This window comes from Hemitrygon akajei, unplaced genomic scaffold (genome assembly GCF_048418815.1).
Source record: "Hemitrygon akajei unplaced genomic scaffold, sHemAka1.3 Scf000045, whole genome shotgun sequence".
Classification (NCBI taxonomy): Eukaryota; Metazoa; Chordata; class Chondrichthyes; order Myliobatiformes; family Dasyatidae; genus Hemitrygon; species Hemitrygon akajei.
The window spans coordinates 2,896,417-2,917,568 of NW_027331931.1; positions in this window are offsets into that span (position 1 = coordinate 2,896,417).

The window sequence follows — 21,152 nt, forward strand, 5'->3', positions numbered from 1 at the left end:
TATCTGGTTCCGATTCTGATTCAGTTGCCGGTGGGGGTGGGGGGTGCGGCGGCGGGGGGGGGGGGGTGTTTGTTTGAACTTAAATTAGTTAAAAGTCTATTAGAACCCCGTGAGACGATGGGTTGTACTGTGCTGTAATATCCTATGTTCTGTGCTCTATCTAGTGCACCGTATCTTACTATTTAAGTCCAGTCGATTAATGGTTTAAAGCTACGACGCCTTCCTTTTCCAGATTACTCTCAATGCCTCTGATAATACTGCAGGAGAATTTAACAATGTGAATGCCGACCGCTGGATGATATCAATAGTTTTGCTCGCAAAGGACTCGTCAAGAACTGCGAACTGAGGAATTGTCCTCGGTGTTCAGACTACCCTGGTCATGGGGTATGAAGAGAAGTATCCGGACAAACAGGAACATTAGCGATAGTCAGGATGGGCTAGTGCGTATTAGGCCATGACTAACCAATCTCACAGAGCTTTACGAGGTAGTTACCCGCAATGTTGCTGAAGAAATTTGCCAATTTTCCGTGTGGGAGGATGCTCGGGAAGGATCGGTCGCTTGGCTCTAACAATGAGGAAGTAAATTGGATTGGCCATTGGGTACGTTGGGGAGGCTGGAGTGTGGTACTGGATGGTTGTCTCTCTGACGGGGGACCTGTGATGCGTGGAGTGCCCAAGGGATCGTCGCTGTGTCCGTTGTTATTTGTAATCTATATCAACGATCTGGATAATAATGGCGTTAACTGGATCAGCACATTTACGGATGACAGCAACATAACGGGTGTAGTCGACAGCAGGGAAGAGTACCAGAGCATGAAGCGGGATCTGGACTAAGTGGAAAAATGGGTTGAAAACTATCAGATCGGATTTAACATACATAATTGTTACATGTTGCCCTTTGGGCGGACCGGCCAGGGTTTGTCTGACACAATGAGAAACAGGGCAATGAGGAGTCCGATAGAACAAACGAATCTGGGAATGCAGGTCCATAATTCAATGAAAGTTGTGGCAGTTAGACCTTCATAGACCAAAGTATTGAGTACAGGAGTTGTAATGCTATGTTGATGTTGTTTAAGCCTTTAGTGAGGCGTAATTGGGAATATTGTTCCGGTTTTGATCAGCCTGCAGGAAAGATGTAAATAAGTTTCAAAGAACGCAGAAAAAATTACACGGCTATTGACAGGACCGGATGTTTTGAATTAAAGTGAACGACTAAATATGTTAGCACTTCATTCCTGAGCGGGTAGAAGACTGGGGGAGAATTGATAGAGGTATATAACATTCTGAGGCGTATAGAGAGTGTAAATGCAATCGGGCTTTCTCCACTGATGTTGGGCAAGAATACAACTGGAGATCATGGGTGAAGATTGAAATATGAAATGTTTAAGGGAAAAATGAGGGGAGGCTGCTTCACCCAGAGGGTGGTCAGAGTGTAGACAGTGCTGACAACACAAATGGTAACTGAGATACCGATGCCAACGTTTAAGAGATGATTGGAGAAATACACGGATGACAGTGATTTCCCGGAACTGATGCGAAATTCGAAGGCTGCATATCTTTCCTAAATTCTCTGAAGTGCTGATGTATGCTAGCTTCAGCTCTCCACATCTCACTCTCCTAAGTTCTTTAGAATACGTGTTGAGGCCTTTTGCTTTGGAAGTTGTGGATGGCCACGGTCTAGGTCGTAAAAAAAAAGAAGCTTTTGACTTCATTTGACTTCATAGGCCAACTTACTGAGTACAGGAGTGAGGATGTTGTGTTGATGCTGTTTAAGATTTCATTGCTGTCTAATTTGGAATACTGTGAGCTTTCGGGCTCATCTACCTGCAGGAAAGATGTAAATAAGTTTGAAAGAATACAGAAAACAAATGAAGACAGTAGTTCCGGGTTGGAGGTGGGTGTGACAGTGGTCTCAGTACATTGAACAGATCTGTTGCTTCAGAGGTGGTAAATAGGTAAAAGGGATGATTAGCCTCGATAGTATAAAACAAAGGGTCATTTAATCCGAATCCTATCCTTGGTCAGAAATTGGAGGTCAGTAATCCTGGAAGTCGTTGGAGGTTTGGAGACGTCATGTTTTAATTATGTTGAATATTAACTCGTGGACGATACGTTACCTTCTGCGCCTCTTTCTCTTGGAGTCGAAAGGCTTCATTAAATGGTTTACGATTGTAATTACAAATGTTTGTTAACAATTGAACAAATAAGAGCATGTCACTTTCTGAAATATTTTGAAAATATGAATACATTGCAGCGATTTGCATAACATTTGCCACATTCTAATCTTCTAGTTCTACTTCCGTGGCCAGGGAAAACACCAATATCCTGTACAGAATCTCAGCAATGTCTTCATTTCCCTTCCCAAATCAGCTGAACTATATCCATTCCGGTACCGGGGAATCATCTATCATAATGTTTTCCAAGTTTCCAGCGCATCCTCTTTCTTAGCGTCGGCATGTTCGAGCATACCTGCCTTTTGCCGCTGTGTTCACATTGATCAATGTATTCAGTGAGGAGCTTCACCGCCTCCTTGGACTCCAGACACAAGTGTTCCTCTTTTACATCTGATCTGCCCACATTCTCCCCAGTCTCCTGTTCTTCACAGTGCAACTCGCCAAGGATTTCTCAAATCCCCTTCTAAATCCATTATTACATTCTCTCCTGTGTGCGTTGTGACTTCCTGATCCTTTTTCCCGAAACCTTAAGTAACTTTCTTTCTTCCTCTTGACGAGTTGTTCCAACTTCATTGTCACCTAGGGTTACTTTATGCCATCATCCTTGTCCTGTGTCAATAAGACAAACCTTTACTGAACCCCATGTCAATGCTCCCTAAACAATCTCCACATATCTGTTGCACATTTCCCAGAGTGCATCGTTTCCCAATGTACGTTCCCATCTTTCTGCCAGGTAGCACCATACACCGCAGACCCCCAATTAAACACATGTCAGCACTTTATTCCCGAGCGGGTAGAAGACTGAGCGGAGATTTGATGGAGGTATACAACACTATGACGTATATAGAGAGTGGAAATGAAAGCAGGCTTTCTCCACTGATGTTGGGTGAGAATACAACTGGAGATCAAGGGTGAAAGGTGAAATGTGAAATGTTTAAGGGAAACAGGAGGGGAAACTTTTTCACCCAGAGGGTGGTCAGGGTATAGACAGAGCTGCCAACGCAAGTGCTAATTGAGATTCCGATTTCAACATTTAAGAGGTGATTGGAGAAGTACACGGATAAGAGGGATATGGATGGTCACCGTCCGGGTGAGGTCGATGACAGTAGGCAGTTTATATAATTCCTCACTGACTGGACGGGCTGAAGACCCCGTTTCTGTGCAGTGGATGTCTGACTATATGTCTGGGTTAGAGCTTTAGTGTTACAGCATGAGAAGATGGAAGCTTTGGAAGTTGTTTATTTTATATTCTGCAATTGCCTGCAGTGGCTTTGAAGGAAGACAAGTGTGAGCCTGGATGTTTGCTTTGCCTTCGCTGCGTTTTACTTTGTGTAGTTTTGTATGTTTAATTTATTAATGATTTCAGAGAGAGACACGGATTCTACACCGGCCATGTGGATTCAGGGTTAAATGGATCGAAATATGAGCGTATCTACACCCGATACGATAAAACTACGATTCAGGGGTAAACTGACATTAGGATAAATTGGTGTGTACTTGAATTGGGAATTTCGAATTGTCATTATGGAAGGCTGGTTCTTTTAATAAGCGCCAGAAGCTGCTGCTGAGCACTTTGAAATGCTGGTTTTAAATTGTAGGGCTCCACTGGAAAAGGTGTTTTGCAGACATTGTAGCGTTTGCCCTGTAATATGTAAATGACAGGTCAGTTTAGAAAACGCGCTGGTGCAGTCAATAGCTCAGCGATTTGCTTACGTCATCAGCCCCAATTCCATAAATTATCCAGGTGCTGCTGTGTGATCAGATTAAATTGGTTATTTCCCTCAGCCCTATTTCTTGGAGCACTAGAACTGCAGACTCGCAATAGAGTTGTAAAGTGTACCGAAGTTTCGACTCTCCATGCGGAACACGGCTGTCCTTTGTCTTCCAGCCAGAATTCACTCTGTCTACCACATCATCTGCCTTCTGTCAGGAAGCCAATTCTGAATCAGCGCAGCCAGGTTTCCCTCGATCTCATGCCTCCTGACTTTCTGAATGAGTCCACTATGGGGAACTGATCAAACCCCTGACCATCATTAATGCCCCACATCGACTGATCCGATTCTTCTGTTTGTTTTATTTCCACTTTTTCAAATAATTCAATCTACCTCATAAAGGAGAACATGTTGTCTCTCCGTAGCAGACTACGTTTCTCCAAATACTCATAAGTTCCTTCTTCAATAATCCTCTCCAGTAGTTTACCCACTACTGATGTAAGACTCCCTGGTCTATAATTCGAAGAAACCATCCCTATTATCTTTCGTCAACAAATGAATAACATTTTCCACCCTCCAATCATCTAGTTCTACTTCCGTGGCCAGCGAAGACACAAACATCCTGTCCAAAAGCTCAGCAATATCTTTACTCGCCCTCCAAAATTACCTGGACTATATCCCCTCCGGCATCGGGGAATCACCTATCATAATGTTTTCCAAATTTCCAGAGCATCCTCTTTCTTAGCGTCTGCATGTTCTGGCATATCTGCCTTTTGACGCTGTGTTCACATTGATCAATGTATTCAGTGAGGAGCATCACCGCCTCTTTGGACTCCAGACACAAGTTTTCCTCTTTTACCTCCGAACTTTCCACACTCTCTCCAGTCATCCTCCTGTTCTTCACAGTGCAACTCGTCAAGGACTTCTCAAATCCCCCTATTACTCTTTAAAGTCCATTGTTAAATTCCTTCCTGTCTACATTGTGACTCGCTGCAGCCTTACCTGATCCTTTCTTCCTGTTCTGTAAGTATCGTTCTTTCTTCCTCTTGACGTGTTGTTCCAACTTTCTTGTCTCCCAGGGTTACTTTGCACTGTCATCCTTTCCCTGCGTCACTGAGACAAGCCAATACTGAACCCCGTGTAAGTGCTTTCTAAACAATCCCCACGTATCTGTTGCGCAATACCCCGAGTGCATCATTTCCCAATGTACGTTCCTAAACTCCTGCCAGGTAGCGCATTAAATCGCTGACCCCCAATTAAATAGAAGCCATGCTCCCTGGTCCTAACTCTGTGCAAGGTAAATGTCGGGGAGTTCTCCCTGTTGTACTGAAATGCGGACCCGCGGAAAGATCTGTCACCTGACCCGTTTCCTTTTCTAATATTAGATCTGGTATGGAAAGTTCGCCAGTCAGTCTTTCTTCTTAGTGACATGAATCCTTCCTGAACACAACTGAGAGTTTATGCCATTCCTAAACATTTTACCTGGGGTAGGTGCCAAAGACTATTAGGGAAGTTGCAGTTGCCCGTGCCAATAACATGGCTCATGTCCGGTTTCCGCTTCCCGGTCAGTTCCTCACTGTTCCCGCTGCGTTTTTTTTTTGTTGATCTTGTGGGCGTCTGTACAGAAAACTCCAAATGGGGAGATCGCGCCCATTTCAAAAGGGAGAACATAAACAGTGCTCGTCTCCCAGTCTATTATCAAACGAACGCTCCACGTTGTCCTCCTTTTCTGCAGCTGCGATACTATCCCTGGTTTCCCATCGCACTCCCTTTACACTCTGTTACCCGACTCTTCCGTTTTGAAACATCTAAAACCAGGAAAGTTCTGAAGACATCCCTGCCCTTGTGACAGTCGAGTGTCTGTGATAGTTTGGATCATACTTCAGCCAAAGTGACAATCACACCAGCATCAAGGAGCGTTTGTATTGCTACCGACCTAAACTGTATGAATCAGCAATCTTCCGCCAATTCTGCAATTTCCGGATGACCAGGCATATGATTGTTTGAGTTTATGACATATTTGCCAAACCTGTTCATTGTAAAGCGGCTTTATTTGAAAACTCCGCTGAATTGCCATTAGACCCGGGCGTTATCTACACAGATGGCCATTTAATGTAAACACATACTTCATTCCATTCTTCAGCTCTTCTCTGAATTTCCTGTGTGTCAGTGTATAGATACAAGTGTTGGTGCACATGCTGAGAAATTGTAACATGAACCCAAATTGTTGTAGGATGTATACCGGGGAACTCAAATATCTGTCCTCGTAAAAATAGTTTTGCGCTTGCCATTTTACAGAACGGGCTACATAGGGCATCCAAAATAATACGAAATTAGCTGATAGAGAAAACAGCAAAATCATCGATTTTCTGCGTTTTCCCACCTCGGCATCTTTCTGATTGTCGCTGCTGTGCCGAAGCCTTCTGCGGACTCCATTTGCCACAACGATATGTCTTACGGTTAACCCGTTAAACACGAGGATTAAGCCGATTGGTAGCAATGGTGTTAAAATGATTTGTAGTAATGCGTATCCTCTCCACACGGGTGAAGTAACGTATTCATATGTGACGGTGCACCGCCACGGCCTGTTGTCAATGATGACGTAAGGTTCAATGACAAAGTATAACGGGACACATTTCCCGCAGCTCACTATAACCACGGTCACGATAACGACCGTTGCTGTTCTCTCGGTGCAGTATCGCTCCCGCAGCTTTCGGCAACATATTGCGATGAAGCGATCGAAGGTAAAACTGACCGTAAACCAAACAGAACAGTCCGACGTTACAACCTTGAAAACAAGTGTCAGAGCGCATACAGGAGTGATGAGCAGGGGTCTGGAATAAATGTGGATATTGTTGGTCTGTTCCACTAAAGCGACAACGATAACCACCATCAGATCCGCTGTTGCCATTCCAACCAGGTAAGGGGTGATGCATTTGGAGAGTCCGCATTTTCCCCGAGATAGGATCACAATCGCCGTTAAATTAACTGCAAGAAATTTGGAAACATAGTAGAAATATGGTCAGTTCCGTGAGTTTCCCCATTTTACCGATGCTATGCAGGGTATGGTCTGTTTGGAAGTGGAAAGTGGAAATCCAGTGCGTGTGGTACCCGTCGCTGAACTCCGGCTGGAGGACAATGACGGATGTGAGTGTCAGTGGATTGGCGACCTTCCCACAGTTTAAGGCGAGGCATCCGAGTTCAACGACTCACGGACCGGTGAATGGAAGATTGTAAACAACACCATTCCCATTATTAGTGGAGAAACATTTGAAGGGATTGTTTGCAGCGGTGAGTAAGTGGAATCAAAAGATACAAACCACAATTTATCATTTACTGACTTATGTAAGAACACATCTACTTGTCGAAAATAGACTGGACCGTCACTTAAATAAGCTGCCACATTGTCATAAGGTGGAAGTGTCTGCACTGATAGAGACTCGGATCTAGAAAAGCAGAGACCGGCATCACTTCAGAAAGTCTAGCGAGGTGAAATTATGAAACAATGTCAATATCGGCAGGAACCTAATTAACAAAAGAAAAATCATTTCGATCAAAGTACGAAAATAAAAATAAAACAATGAGAAGCTTGAATCCTCCATTCCGGAAACACGTTTCAGCCGACGGCAGCATCTGTGCTCAGTAACAGTGCGGATACCGCAGCAGAGTAACGACGGCACCGTATGTAAAGTGACCAGCTCCGGCATCTTACCAGGGACACCGACCGCTACAAGTGTCGGATAGAAAATGGCCGCGATGTAGTAAATCGTCGAATATCCCATATTCCGTCAGACGCAGCGTTCAGTTGTACGGAACGTTTCAGCTGCTCAGATGGACTGGTGATCGGATTTGCAGACTTTTATTGAGGTGAGAGCAAATCCACTGAGGTACTTAGCGTGGCTATCACGTCAGGGACATTAGTGACAACCAACTGCACAAACACTTACGTTAAACTATTTTTATTCACTGTTCCCGTGTCATTTACTTGACTCCTAAAGGGATATTGCAATCTATTTACTTTAAAACAAAATATGATGTGAATTTTCCATGTTATTTTCCATGATACCCGGCTTCAGCTATTTAGATGGGATTTTTTAAAAATCTGTGTTGCTTTTAAATTAGGCATTCATGTTGAAGTCGATTTATTTTGTAACAGTTGACGGAGTATATTCGCTTCTGAAATAAAGGAAAGGAGTTTGTTCTGGCAGGTGAAATGGAGAACACTTCTTTGTTAAAGGGGAACATTCGCTCTTTCTTTTCGTTCACTCGTTTCAATCATTCCGGGCGGTTTGAGTGATGGAAATCACAGTGACAGCTGACATGTGTTACAATGAAATACACTGCAAGTATTTCTGCAAACACTGTAAAAGATCCACAGCGATATTCCAGAGACCTGTCATCAAAATCCGTAGATTCCCAGGCTGTTTTATTATTTGCCAAGAAGTTGTATTTCCTTTCTCCTGATTTACTGTCAGGTATATTGCCTTTCGAGCGTCACTGTATGTGCAGAACAGCGGAAGTGGTGAACCTCACCTGTCAATCAGATTTCCTTCTGCTCCTGCAGTGCACCACTCCGTTCCTATTGTGGTACCTGTACCGATGAGCAGCCCTCGGCTTATTAGAGAGAGTCTCACCACTCTGTTTCCATTGTGGAACTCGTACTAATTTACGGCCATCGGTTGACTCGAGAAAGTATCACCTCTGCCTTCAAATTCACCCTTCCAAAGTGAATCGCTTCGTACTTTTCCGGGTTGAGCTCCCTCTGTAACTTCTCAGCGCTGCCCTGCGTCCTGTCACTGTCCTGTTCTAATTTGTGAGAAACTTCTATACTGTCCATAATTCCACCAACCTCCACATCATCGAAAAAACAATCAGCCATCCTTCCACTTACTCATCCAAGTCATTGATAAAAAGACAAATAGCACAGGGTTCAGAATAAATCTCTGCAGGACACCTGTCACCAAAGTCCAGGGAGAAAACGCTTCATCCACAACTATCTTCTGCCTTCTGTGGGCGTCAGTCCTGAATCCACAAGCCAGGTTTCCCTGGATACCAAACTTTCTGACGTTATGAATGGTCCTACCATGGCTAACCTTAACGCCATGTTAAAATCCATTCATATCAGATCATTTATCCCCCACTTTATTTCCAGAAGACCACGGAACAAACACGTTCTCCCATCTGTTTCTCTCTTCCATTGTCTCCGCCTTGGCTCGGGCGAGTGTAAAGATGTGAATTATCCTCATCCTCCGCGGGCAATCTGGAAGTGGTTCCCAACTCCTTCATCCACATCACCGTCGATTGCCTGAAACGTAAATCCAAGAGGATCATCTCATCTCGGTCCAGGGCATCCCATTGACAATATGTTTTCTGGAACTCAGCTACTAGAGGACATTGACTATCTCCAAGGGGTTTGTGTTGGTTAATATATCACCCCAACTTGTTTGGAGCGGTCTGGATTCAATATACTGATGGACTTGCTTTGTCCGCGACATCATATGTCCCTGCAAATCGCGATGTTCTAAAGGACCTTGGCTGATGTAGTGAGTTCCTAACCATCTGTCCAATTTCCGACAACCGCTGTTTTGTTCGCCCCTCGAAACAAGCTTAGCTTTGCTGTTCCTTCCGTCCCTTATTATGGGCGGTATCATAATGAGCCTCCTTAATACAGCCAATTAATTGCTGATTGCATTTGTCCTTTCCAATAACATCATACACGGTGTGCAACAAATCTAGCCCAAAGAGGGATTCTAACCATTTCATTTTAGATAACATTGTCTTTAAAGTTCTGTTCATCCGTTCAGCAAATGCACTCTATTGTGGTCGATAAGGGATACCAACTTGTGTTTTACCCCAAACAGTCTCACATATGGAAGTAGCGGGGACCATGACCGATTCTAGAGCGCTTTGCAATCCCCAGCGGGTAGAAACTCTGTCCAACAAAATCCTGTCTGTAACGTCAGCGGTTTTCATTATCTAGTTGGGAAAGGCTCTATCCACTTGGTGACCGCATCCACTATCTTGAAGACATAATTCAGTCCTCCAGAGGGTGGAGGTGAAGATCGAACAGAATTAACCAGTAAATTTATACATGGTCCCTCTATGGAGCGTATCCTGAAACGGCTTTCTTAGACGATTTATCTGGGTTCTCACTGGGCACAAATCAAACAATTCTTGCAATAATGTTCATCTCCTCGCAGATATGGCCACCAACACAGTTTCCTCAAATGTTCCTATGTTTTATCTGCTCCCTGATGCCCACAAATGTTATGGTGCCAATGCATCATCTGGTTTCTTTCACAATTCCGCACCTAAAATTTACCACTATCAAAGATAATCCAAATCCTTGTCTGTATCCATCGATATTTCCCATAATCTACAGAATCCTCTCCTGTTTGTACCTTTGCTAAGTCCTGATCCTGTTGCAGTGTCGTGACTAAGTCTATATGTGTAGAGTTTGCTGGTTTTGCTGTCATTCCTACCTCTACATCTGCACTCACTTTCATCAACCAAGTTGGTTCCAGTTATGAATAACTCGCCAGCCTTCCTGCTCCTTTATGGGGATGATTTTAAGTGAAACTCCACTTTTTTAATCCATCAGTGATTCCTCTTGGCTTCTCAAATATTTACTTCATCAAGGGAGCTGATGGCAAAGGTTCGCCTTCTATTGGGATATAACCTCTAGATTCCCATAACGGTAAATATTCAGTCAAAGCACATGAGCATCCAGTGAATGGAGGGAGATGGTTCATGTACAGTCATCACAGTTTAGTCTCATTCGGTATCTTGTTCAGCGCAGGAATACTGAGCCACAGGACTTGTTCCTGTGCTCCGCTGTTCCATGATCCGAACTTGTCCAGGTGATGTGTTCACATTGTAATATCAATCTCTTCACCATCTTCTGTCCATTCACCTACAATCATCTATGTCTTCTGCACTGACGGGTGTAACATAGGACACGGTGTCTTGCATCACCGGAACAAGCTCTCCCACCAGCCATGCCCCTCACGAGCGGGACGTTTCCGGCTGTGCAGTGACGTAAGCTGTGTCGGCAATTTCTCAGAGTTCATCGGCCTGCTGCAATGTGGAACTTTGGATGATTCCAAATGTCAAACCTGAGCTTCACTGGCAATCCTACTCCCAAACTCCCTCGGTGCTGCACAGAACAACGTAGTTACTGTTACGAATTTTAAAGGTTTAGAAGCGAATCAGCAGCAAGAGATCATACACTGCCAGATTTCAATATTAAAACTACTATATTTATTAGTACCTGCTCATAAAATAGTTACTTAACTAGATAAACAAAAGTTAACAACATTATGTGTATATACGTGTAACTATCACGCTTAATAATAGTTATTAAAGTCTTAAGATTCAAATAGCAAATTAATAAGGTTCAGTAATGCACAGAATAACTGATGATTGTAGAGAGATTTTGTAATTCAGAGTGGAATGTAGACAGAGGTCAATTCACGTCGAATTCCACAGGTTCCACGGTGGTTAAACGTGATAACAGTCACCAAATATCATGTCTGTCGAGTCGCTCCGAATCTCCATACGACTTATCACCAAAAGCAATCTGTAATAGGAATACCGTCTTCGCGGGGTTACCACACAACATACACAGGCAAGTGTCAAGGCATTAGTCGTCCCACAGGATATCCCAAAGAATTCCATTTCATGGATTATACGGTCACTTCTACTCTATGCAATGTGTGCCGATGATCACCCCACGCTTGTGGGCTTAGGAGAGTTCCAAACCCCAGCTGCGACAAGCTGAACCTGCCGGCTACCACAGTCTCTCTCTCTCTCTCTCTCTCTCTCTCTCTCTCTCTCTCTCTCTCTCTCTCCCCCCCCCCCCTTCTCTCACTCTGGTTAATCTGCACAGACATCTTGTAACTGACGTCATAGTCCAGCCTCACTCAAGCGCTCTGAAAGAAACAGTCTCAGTACCGACCGCAGTATCGTAACACTTCCCTCTAAAAAGGAAAATTTTGATCTAATAGAGAAAACTTTTAACTGCCAATTACAGAATGAGATACAGTACATATATGGTAATCATGTATTGTATATTACCGACTAATACAATATATAGCAGAAGCGTATACAAATATTATCATAAAAACATTGAGAGCTTAACATCTGGAAGGACAATCAGCAATTATATTATCTTGGCCTTTAATGTGAGTTGTCATCAAACTTTGTTAACTGTAAGATTGGCCTTCGAGAGCCTTTCAAACAACTTTCCCACTGCAGAGGTATGTGTTTCCCCTGTGTCACTTCCTGTAACTATTCATCAAAATAGGCATCTGTGTGTTTTAACCCTCGAATTACAGAATGAATCATTCTCTGGAATGTCCCTGGTGCATTTTTCATTCCAAATAGCAAAACATTGTATTCATACTACCCAGAAGCTGTTACAAATGCCGACATTTCTCTACTTCTATCCGTTAATGGAACACACCAGTACCCTTTTAACAGAGCAATTTTTGTAAGAAACTTAGCTTTTCCAACCTTGTCTATGCAATCATCCACTCTGGTGATAGGATAATCATCTGTTATTGTTACAGTATTCACCTCTCTATAATCAGCGCAAAAACCTAACACCATCATCTGGTTTAAGCACAATAACACAAGACGAACTCCAATCTGAGTTAGAAGGCCTAATAATACAATTTTTCAACAGATACCCAATTTCTTGTTCAGCAAGATTACATTTTTCCATGTCATGCGATAAGGATGTCGTTTAATTGGTTTAGCATGACCGACATCGACATCATGGACACCTATTGCCGTTCTCTTTGGGACATCGAGAAATAAATCCTAAAATTCTATAATTAACTGTTTCATCTCCAGTCACCGCTGCGCTGTAAATGGGCCAATTCCTCATCAATCGAATTCAAATTACTCGAGTTCGTTAATTTAGCAGAAACAATGTTCGGTTTATGATAAGCCTCAGAAGGGTCAATCAATTCGTTCCCAGGGTTGTTAGACTCATTTTTATATTGCACTCTGGTCACAGCTGCGCATTGTTTATCGAATAGTGGTTTTACCATGTTTACGTTTAACAGCTGTGTTGGCTTCCGTCGGTCTTGTGTTTTGACTAAATAATTAACATCATTGATCCTAGCCAAAACTCTATCAGGGCCATGGTATATCGTCTGAAGTGGGTTCGTTACAGTCGGTAAAAACATTAATACTTTGTCACACCTTTGGAATGTTCTCATCCTGGCTTGTTTATCAATAAATGTTTTCATCCTGTTCTGAGAAACTTTCAGGTTTTTCTTCGCTCGGCTACAGGTTTTGTGTAATCTATCTTTGAATTTCAAAACATAGTCCAGCAAATTGATACACATGCCCTGATTAATCCACTCTGCCTTTAACAGGGTCAAATGTCCCCGAACCCTATGACCAAATGCAGGTTCAAATGGACAGAAACCTAGTGATCCTGTTACTGTTTCTCTCACCGTGAATAAAAGTAAATGAACTCCTTCAGCTCAATCCTTTTCATTTTGAGCACAGTATGGCTTAATAATCGTTCTGAGCGTAGAATGGAATCTCTCCAAGGCCTCCTGTGATTTTGGATGTTAAACGGACGACATAATCTGCTTAGCACCCAGTTCATAAAAAACCTGCTGGAAAAATTCGGGCGTAAAATTGCTTCATTGATCACACTGAATCTCATCAGGTAAACTAAATAAAGTTTAAAAATAAGCTTTATAAGATCATTCGACACAGTTCTGGCTTCTATATTTCTGAGGGGTATTGGCTCGCGGAATCAGGATGCTCTACACATGATGGTTAGCAAATATTGATGACCAGCTTTAGTCTTTGGCAATGGGCAAACACAATCCACAATAACCTTAGAAAAGGGTTCACAAATTACCGTAAAAGGTTGCAATGGGGTCACTGCGGAGGAGGGGGCCGATTAGGTTCACCCACAACCTGACAAGTGCGACAAGTCCTGCAAAATGTTGCGACATATTTCCGCAAACTGGGCCAGAAGAATTGTTTCGAAACTTTGTTCACAGTTTTGTTCACACCTAGATGGCTACCCAACGGTTAAGGGATAAATTGAAAACCTCATTCCTATAGAGTAGACATTGGGAAGTACAACTTGGTGAATAATTGTCCATTCACCACTTGCAGAAATACCAGTTGGTCTCCACTTTCTCATTAACACTCTAGTATTGAAATATTATCCTACTGGCACCTTCTTAATATCATCATCTGAGAGAGCTTTATTTTTTCTTTTAGAGCTTCAATCTCAGGGTCTCTCTTCTGTTCTGATATAAACTCCTTCCTAGACAGAGACAACTCTTTATCGTCAGAGTTAATACCTGGATCCTGGTGACACAATGTAGGCAGAAAAGTCCCTGGCAGGTCATCAAAAACTGAGTCCGGATTTTGGCTATCAGGGGTAGCAGACTCATGCTGCACTGATCTGTCTGCATTGACCGACTTCTTAGTCAAACTTCGAGTTAATGCGCCGGAGGGATAAATGTCAGAATCCATCTTTGAATCATCAATGATTGGCTCAGCTGTCAGTTGCACAGCAGGAACAACCTTACCATCTGCTAGGCCATTCCCTAACAACAAAGAAACACCATCCACCGGTAAGCTGGGTCGAAGTCTTATTTTAACAGGTCCTTTAACTAACACTGACTTCAGAATTACTTTGTGCAGGGGTGCAGGAGCAACGCCGATCCCGATTACTTTAATCAGTAATTACTTTACCTCTCCAGTGTCAGTCTCATCACTAAACTTTAGAACGCTGTCTAATATAAGTGACTGAGAAGCCCCAGTGTCTCGAAGAATTTTCACTGGTACTGGGGTTGTCGTCGCTTCATTCACTGACACAAACATATTTGACATAAAATGATTGAATCCCTTCATAGCTCGGTCAGACCTCTTAGCCCCCGATAGTGTTTCTTCAGAATGTTCAGAACCCCATGGGTGTCTGGGTGTTTCAACACGTTGAACGCAAATATCTGGAACTGCCTCCTTTTCCTTCTTTTTCTTCAGAAGGAAACAATTATCCATAGCATGACCAGCTCTCCCACAATAGTGACAAGTAAGACCAGAATATTTCTCCTTCAATTTCTTTTCTTCATCCTTACTTTTGTCAGCAGACCTAAACTTATATTTTGGTTTACCCTGACTGTCCATGCTACTCTTATGAAAGGTCTTACTCGAGGTAAAGTTAAATTTGTGCGTTAAGGCAAAATCACCGCTAACTTAGCAGACTCTTGCAAGGTGACAGCGTCCTTCTCATCCAGATATGTCTTTATGTCATTAGGGACGCACCTTCCAAATGTTTCAATTAGAACCAACGCTTTGAAGTTGTTAAAAATATCATTCAGACTTTTAGGTGTACACCATCGCTCGAAACATGCACACTTTTCATAAGCAAATTCCACAGAATTCTGATTCACAGTTTAGTTTATCTTTCTAAACCTTTGTCTATAAGCTTCTGGAACCAGTTCATGGGTTTTAAGCAAAACCTGTTTCACTGTCTCATAATTAGCTGCCTCTTCAATTGGTAGGGCCGAATAAGCCTGCTAAACCTTACCCTTAATTACACTCTGTAAATGGAGTGTCCAGCATTCGTCCTCCACTTTAGAGCCTTAGCCACCTGCTCAAAATGCTGAAAGGACTTATCAACCTCAGCCTCCATCAAATGGAGTAACAAGTTTAACCTTCCGACTGGCCACAAACAATATAACCATCTCCCTGGAGCCAGAAGTTGGCCTCCCGAGCCTTACCCTCTCTCTCTATCTCAAACTGCCTTTGCTTGTCTCTTTCTCTTTCCTCCGCCTCTAATTCAAATCTCTCTAACTTTATCTGTTCCAGTCGTAACTGGGTCTCAAATTAACGTTAAGGAAAACTCTTTAACACATACCCCTCAAATGAGTATGGACTGCTCAGCTATTATCCTCTGAATTTGTACCTTTTTCATGGACCGTTTTACATCAGTATGTTTTAGCTCCTTAGCAATGGCCAACAATTCATCATTTTCGGCTTTTTATAATATGTCAGGGTCTGGCATTGCCAGAGATTCCCCAACATCCATTGCTTCTGATTGCCACACAAGTAAATCAAAACGAATTGGGTATTTCCCTTTATACTATCAAATAGATATTTAATCTTTCAATAAGTTCCAATTTTGTTCACATCACGGACAAGCGACCAATTTTTGTTACGAATTGTAACGGTTGATAAGAGAATCAGCAGCAACAGATTATACACTCAGTCAGGTTTCGATTTTCAAACTGTTATCTTTATTAGTATCTACTCATAATTTCGTAACTTAACGAGATATACAAAAGTTAACAGTGGTATGTGTATATTTGTGTAATTATCAAACTGAAGAATAGTTATTAAAGTTAAGGTTCAAACGGTACATCAGTAAATTTCACTAATCCGCGGATTAAATGATGATTGAAGAGAGATTTTGTTATGCAGAGTGGAATGTAGAGAGAGGTTGATTCACTTCGAATTCCACAGGCTCCACGCTGGTTAAACGAGATAACAGTCATCAAAGATCATGCCCGTCCAGTCGCCCCGAAATCACATACAAATAATCACCAAAGGTAACCTGTCACTGGAATATCGTCTTCCAGGAGCTGCCACACAACATACCCATGCAAGGGTCAGCACACACCTGGAAAAAATCCACTGCTATGGATTAACGAAGTGACAGTCACGTTTACGTTATGCACTGCGTGCCGATGATCAATCGCATTCTGCATATAGTGGTACTTGATGCGTCTCATTCCCATGAATAATACCGAATATATTAGGTGAATCACGAAGAGCGATTGTCAAGGGCTTCAGGGCAATATCAAATAGTAAAAGGCTTAAAGGACAATCCTGTCTAGTACCCCGTAAAGTCCTGAAAAATGTGGATGTCTGATTATTGGTAAATACAGCTGCCAATGCTATATGATATATCAACTTTATCTTAGATATAAATTTTGGGCTAAACTTAAATTTCTCAAGTATATTAAAGAAATATTCCCATTCAAGTTTGTCAAACGCTTTCTCGGCGTCAAGCGAAGTAACACATTCTGAAGTATGAGATGAAGTAGTGTATAAAATGTTCATTGCCCTCCAAACATTAAAATGTGAATTCCGATTTTTAATAAATACCGTCTGATCCTCGGAGAACAATTTGTGGGAATACCTTCTCTAATCTAATTGCTAATAATTTGGAAACGATTTAAGAATCCACATTCAACAAAGATATAGGTGTGTATGATGCACACTCAGTGGGATCTTTGTCTATTTTTGGAATTAATAAAATTGATTCTTCATAAAAGGATTGTGATAATTTACCTACAAATAACAAATATCTTTAAAAATTATAAATAACCATGGAGAAAGTAAATCGGAAAAAAGATGTAAAAAATTCGGCTGTATACCCATCCGGGCCAGGTGCTCTACCAGAGTTCATCGAAAAATTGTAAAATGCTGCTGTATGCGTTTCAGAATTGCACCTTTTCACGGTGTTGCAAAGCCCTATAACAAATCCAGGCCACTCCTTGTGGTCCCTAGGCACAGAGGACAAGTGAGCAGCATCAGGGTATAGGCATGGATGGACTGTGAGTGGTGATTTTGGCTGGGGTAGTTAGGAGGACAAGGCAAGTGTGTCAATGTTCAGAATGTATTTATGCATCTGTATGTGAGAAAGTGAGAGATTCACCCTGACCCTGTTGAAAGAATCTCATTATAAATTAACAAAACTGAAAAGTACCAATCTATTATGGCTTCGGGCACTTATTTGTGTGCATTATGGAAGCTTTCAGTTTCTATCTTGCTCATATATTGTTATGAGTATATTGATGATGGAAAGGAAATATTATTTAAGAGTAATAGTATTTGAGATCATTTTCTAGTTGTTGATTTGGAGGTTTGAAGTGTGCAGCAAGCCAGAGAGTTTATGAGAACCTTTTTACATTCTCATTTCATGAATTTTGAAAGTTGGTCGCTCATCTTCTTAGGGACTACCTCAAAATCACATTTTAACTCAGCAAGGCTCGATGTCATTTTGTACCCTCACACAGGAGTAGCTGTGTGAGTAGCTCCTCATCGTTTTCTCCTCCATTAGGGTATCTCTCTAGGTTTCTGCTATTTGTGTGTTGGGCTGGTATTTGTTTCAATAACACAGGTAATTGATTATTGAACTAAATGAAGATGTGAACTACACTCTATTATGAACACAGAAAAATTTTCTATTATGAAAAATTTGCTTTCTTTATTTCTTCCAGTAATGGGTGCATCTAATGCTAAAAGTTAATCAGCAGGTAATTTCGGAATATTCAGTTTCTTCAGAAATTCATACATTATGGTCGGATCATCAGGAAATTCTGATTGGTGTAAATTGGTATAAAATTCTTGAAAAGATTTATTAATTTCATCATGATCAACCGTCAAAATACCATCCCGTCCACGTACTTTATTGACCTAACGTTTCGCCAAAGCAGCTATCAATTGGTTAGCGAATAATTTACCCGATTTATCACCATGTATAGAAATAAATCTTCGTACTAATTAATTGATTTTTAATCGGGAATGTTAATAACAAACTATTTTGCAATTCCCTCTTTATAAAGTTCCAGATTGGGAGCAATAGAATATTTTTTATCAATTTCTTTAGTCTTATCAACCAATACACGTATTTCACTATTAATTCGTTTTTGTTTCAATTCAGCAGAGTATGAAATAATTTGCGCACGAATCTACACTTTAAAAGTATCCCATAATAACCGACTGGTAATTTCTTCCATTGAGTTTGTTGAAAAGAAAAATACAATCTGTTCTTTAATGAAATTAACAACATTTAAATCCTGAAGCAAAATAGAGTTGACCCTCCATTGTTGATTGGATCTCTTGCGCGTACTAGGCGCTGTCTCCGCGTGGGCTTTCGAGTGTCTTGATTTTTCGACTCTGGGACGGTTCGGTTCCTAGCTCACACGCTGTAAATTGCCCAGAGTCAATTACTAACATGACTCAATATAAGTTTCATCATACTCCTCTGCGCTTTCGTTACAGCAGCAGTGTTTTGTGGTCACAGAGACGGGGAGGGAGGATGAATATCGCGAAGGCGGGTTGAAGAACGTGAGATCGCGCATTGGGTGTGGGAAGGACTCGGGTCAAGTGGGCGGGGTGGGAGAGGTCAGCGAGATGGCACGGGTTGCTTGTTTCACAGCGGCTATAGAATGAAAGCGCTGTAATCGCAGAATGCTCTGCAGGTAGGAAAGTCCTTTAATCGCTCAGTACAATTATCGACAGAGTTATCTGACTCTCTGGTTGCTACCTCATCCCAGTCTCTCTCTCAACCTCCGGTGTCTATTTCCCTCCCCAGCTCTTATAATCTCCCGTCTCCCTGTATTCACCCGTCTCTCCAACCCCTACTCCACCAGTACCTAAACCCGCCTCTCTCTCCCCACATTGACTCCCCAATCCTGGTCTCTCCCTCCCATCTCTCCTTCGCACGAGTTTCTCTATCTACTTGCCGTCTCTCCTATCCTCTCTCTGTCTCTCCTGTCCTCTTCACAGACTCTCGCCATGGTCTCTCTACATTTCCCGGTCTCTTTATCCCCCACCGGTCTCCCACATTCTCTCTATCTGGTCTCTCTGTAACTCGGCCTCTCTTTCCCAGCCACTCTCTCTCTACTTACCTCAACCCCTCGCCGTCCTCTGGACTTTCCGTTCTCCATTCTGTTTCTCATCCAGTCACGCTCTCGGCCGCCGCTCTCTGCACAGTCACCCTCTCCGTCGCGTTTATCTCTCCCAGCTATCCCCCTCCCGCTTTCTACCGACAACAAACTCCCGACTCCGAACTCTCTCCCCATCTAAAATCTTTCCCCAACCCCCGATCCCTCGACTTCCCCGGCCTCCCTCCCCCTGGTCTTTCTCTACCCTCCTCTTTCTCTCGCTACATCTCCAGTCCCTATCCCGATCTCTTTCTCCCCAGTCCATCTCTTTGGCCAGCGTTGACTCCTTTCCCGGGTTATGTCTTTTCTCTTCATTGACCGTTCATGGAGTGTCGTGGAGTGAAGATGGAGTGTGAACCTACGTGCGTGTTTAGTTGAAATAATAAAAGTTACTAGTTGGTAAATGCAGATTCTCTGTACCTCAGTAATCATTGTTACAAGGGGTGATTCTTGTAACAGCTGCGTTCATCATTAAAGTTGCCCACTAGCAGGATACGCCCTCTACACAGTGTTACCATTGGGATGGAGATACAGAAGCCGGAAAGCTCACGCTCAGCGATTCAGGAACAGCTTCTTCTCCTCTGCTACGTTTAACTCAGAGTTTTTTCTCCATACTTAATTATCGTGTATTCCATTGTACTGCTGCAGTAAAGCTAACAAATTTCACCACATATTCCTATGATATTAAATTTGGTTCTGATTCTGATTCAGATGTGGGGCGGGGGTTTGCGTGGGTTATGAAGGGAAGTATCTGGACAAACAGGAACATTAGCGATAGTCAGTGTAGGCCAGTGCGTAGTAGGTCATGTCTAACCAATCTCACAGAGCTTTACGAGGTAGTTACCAGGAATGGTGCGGAAGGCAAGGCAATGGATGCCGTCTACAGGGACTTCAGCGAGGAATTTCTCAAGGTTCCGTAGGGGAGGATGCTCGAGAAGGTTCAGTCGTTTGTCTTTCACGATGAGGTAGTGAGATGAATTGGCTATGTTATGGAAGGTAGAGTGTGGTAATGGATGGTTGTCTCTCTGACTGTGGACCTGTGATGAGTGGAGTGTCCCAGGGATCGTCGCTGTGCCTGTCGTTATTGGTAAAATATATCAACTATCTGGGTAATAATATCGGTAACTGGATCAGCAGATTTGCCGCTGACAACAGCATTACGGGTGTAGTTGACAACGAGGAAGTCAAACGGAGTATGAAGCGAGATCTGGACCAGCTGGAAAAATGAGTTGAAATCTGTCAGATTGGATTTAACGCAGACAAGCGTTAGATGTTGGACTCTGGGAGGGTAGGTCTGACACAATGAGAACTAGGGCACTGAGGAGTACGATAGAACAAACGAATCTGGGAATGCAGGTCCATAATTCACTGAAAGTTGCGGCACAGTTACACAGGGTCGTAAAAACAGCTTTTTGCACATTGGCCATCATAGACCAAAGTACTGAGTATAGGGGTTGGGATGTTACGTTGCTATGGTTTCAGGATTTATTGGGGGCCAATTTGGAATATTGTGTGTGGGAAGGGTGAAAATAAGATTAAAAAATGCA